Genomic DNA, 7,853 nt, shown 5'->3' on the forward strand with positions numbered 1-7,853 from the left:
TCTCCCATCTCAGTCTGACGCCAGCTGCAGGACTGGAAACTGTTCTCATTCAGGAACCCAGGGACCCGGGCACGAGCATGTGGTCTGAGCCAGGAGCAACAGGGATTAGGAAACCAGAGCCAGATGGGCCCGCCGGCCCACTATCCACTTCCCTGTGGGGCCAGACAGGCTGGCACCAAGCCCTGGGGAAACCCAAGGACAGGGACTGCGATTTTCCATGACAGGCTTCCTCTGCCCTAGTGGGCTTCAGAGAAAATCCTGGCCCCGCAATGGTCACCCGGCCCAGCCCCTCCTGCCCGGAGCATTAGAGGCAGGAGTCCTCCCCTGGGATTGAGAATGTGGGGTCCTCCCCTGGGACTGAAAGTGGGGTCTTCCCCTGGGATTGAGAACCTGGGGTCCTTCCCTGAGACTGAGAAGTTGGGGTCCTCTACTGAGATGGGGGAGTCCTCTACAGGGACTGAGAAGGTGGGGTCCTCCCCTAAGATTGAGAAGGTGGGAGTCCACTACTGGGGTCTGAGAAGGGCAGCCCTATGTGTCCTATGTGTGGGGCAGCTACGCTGACCTGAGGCCCAGAGGTCTGAGCCAAATCCTCCTGGCCCAGCTGTGGGGTCTCAGGCGGCACCCTGAGCAGCAGTGACATCAGGCCACCAGGCACGGGACAGAGGCTCAGAGCACGTGGGGGGAAGGAGCCTGCAGAAGCAGGTGGTGAATGCATCAGGCCAGGGTGACCAGCGCCACCCCACTGGCCCCAGCAGACTCTGGGTCAGCTTCCCACGCTCAGTGCGACTCTCAGAGCCCTGCTCGGGGGCCGGCTGGGTTGCCTCACTGTGGCCGTGGGGCGGCTCACAGGTGAGTCGGTGGGATGCAGGCTGTGCTGCGTACGGGACGGAGATGCCCATATCGGGCCGCGGGCGCCTGGTACGCTGTGACACAAACCCCCACCACCTCTACCGCGGGGACAGATGTGCCCCTGGAAGTGTCCCGTCTGCAGCTGGAGGCGCTCTCCCCAGGGCCCGGGGGGGACACAGCCCGGCCCAGCGGCAGTGGGAGGTTGTCGAGGAGACACTGACTGCCCGTCCCCAACAGGTAGACCCCCAGCACGGGGCCGGGATGCCCTGAGCCTCCCTGCGAGGCCCCACGCCCAGCAGTGTTTACCCTGACAAGACACCGTCCCTGAGGCTTGCATGACCTCACCACAGGGAGACCACAAAGACGTCACAAAACAGCCTCAAGTGACTGTCCCACCGCTTTCTGTCCACAAACCTGACTCATCAGGAAGGGGGGCTGTGGGGGAGGGGAGGAAGAAGGAAGGAAGGCTGTGGAGAGAAGAGGGAGCCTCACATCTGTCGGAGAGACCTGAAGATAGCAGGTGTGTCCCCAGCCCACCAACACCCCGTTTTGAGTCACCTGGTGTGAAGGTTAATTTTATGTGTCAACAGGGCTAGGCCATGGTATCATTGAAACGCCAGTCTAGATGCTGCCATGCAAATGGATCACCCTTCACTGTGTGGGTGGGCCGCACCCAAGCAGTTGAAGGCTGTCGGAGGGAAAAGACAGAGGGTCCCACAGGAGGAAAGAGTTCTGCTTCCAGGTGGCCTTTGGTCTGGAGCAGCAACATCAGCTCTTCCCTGATGTCCAGCCTGCAGCCCCCCACAATTCCTTCAAATCTCGGTCTCTCCCTCTCTCTCTCATATATACGTACATGTGCCCTTCTCAGACCCTACGCCCAAACCCAGCTCCACAGCTCTGGCCAAGCCTGGTCAGGCAGATGGAGAGTGCGCCCAGAGACATCATGGGTTCTCATCCCATGGACACCCAGGGAAACCCCAGCCCCAGCCAGCCACGGGGACAGAGCCCCTGGCACGTGAGCGTCTGAGGACCCAAGAGCAGGAAACAGCGTGCCAGCCGTGCCCATGTCTGCCCGTGTCCTCCCCAAGACATCAGAAGGGGGAACTCAGACCCCACCATGTGCCCACTACACGCACCTTCAAAGATTCTGAAAGATCTGGGGTGCGCAGGCCCAGGCCCCACAGCCGCCTTTGGGCAGTCACCCACACCTCGAGATCTGGTCCAAGTGTCATGCCCTTGCCCTGATTATTGTCCTCACCACACCGGCCAGAATGTGTCCCACTGCTGGCCTTTCTGCTATAAGTGCCTTGAGGGCAGCTGCCTATGTGGCCTCCTCAATGGGCCATCTGGGTGTGCTCAGTGATTTTTGCTTCTGAGGGGCTGAGTGCTGGTAAAGGGAGGAAGGGGGGAAAAGAGGGAATAGGGAGGATGGGGTGGGTGGATGAAGAGTGGACGGACGGATGGATGGACCGGTGGACAGATGGATGACTGAATGGTTGGATGGATGGATGGATGTGGGCAGGTAAAGAGATGGGCGTGGGGATGGGTGGCTGGTACGTGGGCAAACGGGTCTGTGGCTAAATGAGTGGTAAAGAAATGACATCTCCGGGCTGATGGGGTACGCCCTCCGTACCGCAGAGCTCACGCGTCGCAGTGCCTGTCATCTACAGGCAGTGGCCGGGTGCTGAGCTGCCACAGCTCATCGAAGCCCCCACGGTTCTGGGAGGCTCGGGCTCACATTACTCCATCCTAGAGGTAAGGAAACCAAGGGTCGGGGAGGGTGAACCATCACCGTGAGCTCTCGAGCCAGGGAGCGGCAGAGCTGTACAGTGGATCCCGGGACCGTCTCTGCCCTGAGCCCACTGTGTCCGCAGAGGGACAGAGCCGTGGCCATGTTTTGCAGAGGGCTGATGGCGGCTCTTTGGAGAAACCCGGTATGAGTGACAGGAAATCAGATGTTCCAGGTGGTATCGGGTCCCTTGTGGAGCCCCCAAGGACAGCACCCTGTGCCCTCCCCCAGCCCCTGGGGAAGTCACTTCATGTATGTGCAATACAGTTGGATGGTCTGTAACGCTCACGCACGCACCCCGGGATCCCCGACGTCCTCACTCGGCTTTCCTTTTGCGTAGAAGCCTCAAGCGTGTGAAGTTCTGTGAGTCGGAGCGAGCGCGTCCCCCTGACTCCCACTCCCTCAGCCCACTCAGCCCTCCGTCGAGACCACCGCAATCACTGGCCTTCTTTTACTGTCATTACAGTTTTGCCTTGAATGTATTTTTATGATTACTTTCAAACCTCTAATTGCCAAAATAATTTTAGCATGTCGTGTTCCTCTTATAAATTACAGCTATGGTTTTGTGAGACACTCTCGATTTCTGCTCTGGAAAATTCAGAACAAAATTTCATCTAATAGCTGCAACTCAAAATATTTTAAAACGGCTTTACTGAGGTGTAGCTCCTATACACACACCGAGCCTGCCTAGGGTCCAGGCCGTGCATTGGACATAAACACGCACCTGAGGCGGTCGCCGCAGTCAGGCGACCCTGCGTACGGCCGTCACTCGTGAAAGATTCCGCGTGCCCCTTCCCGGCTCAAGAGGTACCTCCGACCTCTTTTCTCACCCTACAGGTTAGTTTGCCTCTCCTGGGAGAGGAAATCCAGCAGACATTGAAGGAAGACTAAAGAGCCTGCTCGGACTTGGGCTGAGACCGCATTGTATCTCCAACCGAGTTCAGGCAGAATCCGTCTTACCGACCCGCGTCTTCCAACCTGCAGACGTGGTCTGGCTCTCCCCGGCTCATGCCTTTCACTTGTCCAGGCAGAGTGTGGCGCTCAGTTGCAGGGGCCTTTCGCATCCACTGTCAGATTTTTTTCAGTATTTTATGTTCTTCACGCTTTTGAAAATGGGGTTTTTATTTCGGTGTTAGATTGTTGCTGGATTATAAAAATATAATTTATTTTTGCACATATTTCTTGTGCTACCTACAAGCTTGATAAACTCACCCACTAATTATAGCAGCTTTTTGTAGATTCTAGGTTCCCTACGTGGAAGGTCATGTCACTTGTGAATAAGTCTTACTTCTTCCTTTGCCAGACGCTTCTCATTCCTTAATGCGCCCACCGTGGTTTCTGGCACGCATCGCCCAGACGAGGTATGAGCCTGGGTCCTGGTCACGTTTCCGCTTTCAGGGAAAAGCATTCGGTCATTAAGTATGATGTCAGCTGTGGCGTTTCATAAATGCCCTTTCTCAGGAAAGTCTTTTCTACTTTAAGTTTGCTGAGAGTTTGTATAGGAATGGGTGTTGAATTTTGCTAAATGGGTTTTTCCAGCATCTAAAGAGAGGGTTATATGGTTTTTGCTGGTTAGTCTGGTAATACGGTGACCTGCATGGACTTTGAATTCTCAACAGCCTTGCATTGCTGGAACAAAACCCAGTGAGGCATGATTGTCACGTGGTTAGGTTTGATTTGCCGAATTTTAGTTCGGAATTTTTGCAACTATGTTCGTGAGGGATGTTGGTCTATAGTTTTGTTCCACTGCACGTCTTTGTGTTGGTTTTGGCATCAGGATAATTAATACAGCCTCGGAGAAAAGGGCGGGAAGTATTCCTTCCTTTTTGATTTGTCTGGAAGAGCCTGTGCAGCACTGGTGTCATTCCTTCCCTAAATGTTCGATGGATTTCACTAGTAAAAACGAATCTGGGCCTAGAGCTTTATTTGTGGGAGGTTTTTAGGTTTGTTTTCTCTTTCTTTAATATAAAGAGCTTTTCAAATTATTTCAGTTTGAGTGAGCTTCAGTAAATTATGTCTTTCAAGAAATCTCTCCAGGGGCGTCTGGGTGGCTCAGTGGGTTAAGCCTCTGCCTTCCCCTCAGGTCATGGTCTCAGGGTCCTGGGATGGAGCCCCGCATCGGGCTCTCTGCTCAGCGGGGAGCCTGCTTCCCCCTCTCTCTCTGCCTGCATCTCTGCCTACTTGTGATCTCTATCAAATAAATAAAATCTTAAAAAAAAAACTCTCCATTTCGTTTCAGTTGCTACGTTTACTGGCAGGAAGTTGTTCATAATGTTCCCATTATCATCATCCCAACATCTGTGGGCTCTGTAGTGATGTCACCTCTTGTTCTTAGTGTTCACACTTCATGTCTTCTCTGTTTCCTATCAGATTATCAATCTCATTGATCTTCTCAAAGAACCAGTGTTCCAATTCATTGATTTTCCTCTGGTGCTTCATTTTGTTTTCTGCTTCATCTTATCTGTGATATTTTTTTCTTACTCTGGGTTTAATTAGCTCTCTTTTTCTTTACTAATTTCTCAATGTGGAAGTCATCATGTCATTGATGCAAGACCCTTCTCTCTTCCTCTCTGTTCTGTTTAGTCCTATGCATCCCCGAAATCCTGCTTTTGTGGCACCCACAAATTGTGAAGCCCCTCCTCCTGGACGCTCAGTGTCTGGGGACCCACTTTCCCCCCTCACCTGCTCTGTAGTCTCTCTCCAGCCCTTGCACCCTGGGCTGAACCAAAAATCCACCCTGTATCAATTACTGTCCCAACAGAAAAAGGAAACCACACTGGGTGTTTCAAACAGAGAGAATTGGTTACTCAGGTGCTGGAGGCTAGAAGAGCAAGCAAAAAGGGGTCCTGAGGCACTGACATTAGCAGCAGCAGAGAACAGCTTCCACTCCCAATGGTTGGGAGGTGGGCTGCAGAAAGGGGCCCTGAGGGTTTTGGCATGGCTAGTGGTGGGACTGCCCAAGAGAGCTGTGGTTGGAGGGGCTCTGGTGACGCTGGAAATGGGAAGGAAATGCATTCCTGCTCCCCACCTTTCAACGGGGACTTCCAGAAGCCAGCTGGAAACATAGTTTGCAAAGTCCCAGCTACATGTATCAGTCAGCTATTGCTGCATAACAAAACACCCAACCCCAGTGGCTTCAAACAATACGCACTGGGTAAATAGTTGGATGATGGATGGATGGATGGATGGACAGACGGATGGACAGATGGACAGACAGAAGGACGATGGACAGATGGACGGACGGACGGGTGTATGGACAGATGGATGGATGGACAGGCAGACAGATAGATGGATGGATGGATGGACGGATGATGGATGGACGGATGATGGATGGATGACGGATGGATGGATGGATGGTGGATGGATCAATGGATGGATGGATGGACAGATGGACAGACGGACGGATGGAGGGATGGATGGATGGGACAGATGAATGGACAGACTGACGGATGGAGGGATGGATGAATGGACAGATGGATGGATGGATAGATGGATGGATGGACAGATGGATGGACAGATGGACGGGTGGACAGATGGATGGAGATACATAGATAATAGAAATAGGTAAGTGGACGACCATGTGTATGTAGTTAATATACATACATGTATTGTTCTAGAGTGGCCCACTGAGAGGACCTACACCCCCTGAGCAGCTCACCACACCCAGGACCCAGGTCTTGGTTTTTATTATTTTTATTTTTTATTTTAAGTAGCCTCCACACCCAATGTGGGTCTTGAACTCATGACCCTGAAATTAAGATTCGCACGCCCCTCCAACTGCGCCGGCCAGGCGCCCCTGGCTCTTGGTTTTTAAGTACCGTTCTCCAGTAGAAGGAACAGGGCTCCTAGGAGGAGGAATTGACTTCTAGGCAAGGAAATTATGAGATAAACGTGGAGTGTTCTGTGGCAGCAGGAAATAAGGAAGTGTTCAAAAAATGATGGAGGAGCGTCAGGAGGGCCCAGGAGGCCACCTGGGCCGCACCCAAAGGCCGGAGCTGGAGCAATTTAAGCAAAAAAATTAGTGGCTGTAAAACGAGATTATCACCTGGAGAACAAAACAAATATCAATGATCCATTGTGATACAAATGACAAGTAAACACGCGAGAAGGAACGGCTCACTCCTAGGGAGGAATCCCAATTCCAACGCAGGAGAGAGGGAAGTAGAAGTCAGCACCACACCCCGTGGGACGGATCGCTGCGGCGTCCACGGACCGTCCTGCCATCAGCGGCCACGTCCAAAGAGGAACGAGTTACAGACTCAAAGTAACTTCCTACAGATATTCATCTGTTAAAAAGTAGAAAAAAAGGTAAATTAGTCAAGAAGCAGGAAAATGGTAAGAAGCAGAGGTGCTTGGGTGGCTCAGTCAGTTAAGCGGCCGCCTCGGGCTCAGGTCCTGATCTCGGAGTCCGTGGCGGGGTCCAAGTCTGCTTCTCCCTCTCCTTCTGTCTCTCCCCCAGCTCATGCTCTCTCTCAAATAAATACATAAAACCTTTTGAAAATAAAAATGGTCAGAAGTAGCAGAAGTGGTAGAGAGACCCGGCAGACACCCCGTCACCCCCGCGGGGGAGGTGAGCCCTGTCAGGAGCCCACCATCGCCCTGGTCACCCCCATGGGTATGGAGCCCCGAGAAGGGCACCTCACTTCTGCAGAGCTTCCACTCGGCCCTGAGAAATCGTCCGCCAGACTCCAGCTGAGGGACGCTGACAAGACGCCTAACAGCGCTGCTGCGAAGCATCAAGGTCAGAGGGACTAGGAACGAACAAGGAGCCGCCTCCCAGCAGAGGAGCCACGACCATGAAAGGGCCCAGCACGCTGGAGCTGAGCTCCGCAGGCCATCCTGCCTTATCAGGCCAGCGCCTACGGGTGTCGTGTGTCTCGCTGTCCGGCTGCCCTCACTGCTCCAAGAGGAAAGCACCCGTGGGAAGCTGGGGAGCCGGGGGGGAGGGGCACACGGCCATGAAGGAGATACGGCTGGGTCTACGGACGACAGGCCAACAGCAGCTCTGTGGGCAGGAAAAGCAAATCCACACCCAGGAAAACTGTGGGGACCGGCTGCTGGACAGGAACCTGGCCACCGGGGAGTGGCCCTGTGGTCAGCAGGGGGGCTGTGCATTCCGCTGTGCAGAGCCTACAACCTGCCAGGAGGGCCACTTTGTTTCTGGGCCACCGAGCAAGCCCCGGGGAGACCCAAGAAAGAGGTCTGGGCCCCTCGG

Source organism: Lutra lutra, chromosome 10 (assembly GCF_902655055.1).
Source record: "Lutra lutra chromosome 10, mLutLut1.2, whole genome shotgun sequence".
Classification (NCBI taxonomy): domain Eukaryota; kingdom Metazoa; phylum Chordata; class Mammalia; order Carnivora; family Mustelidae; genus Lutra; species Lutra lutra.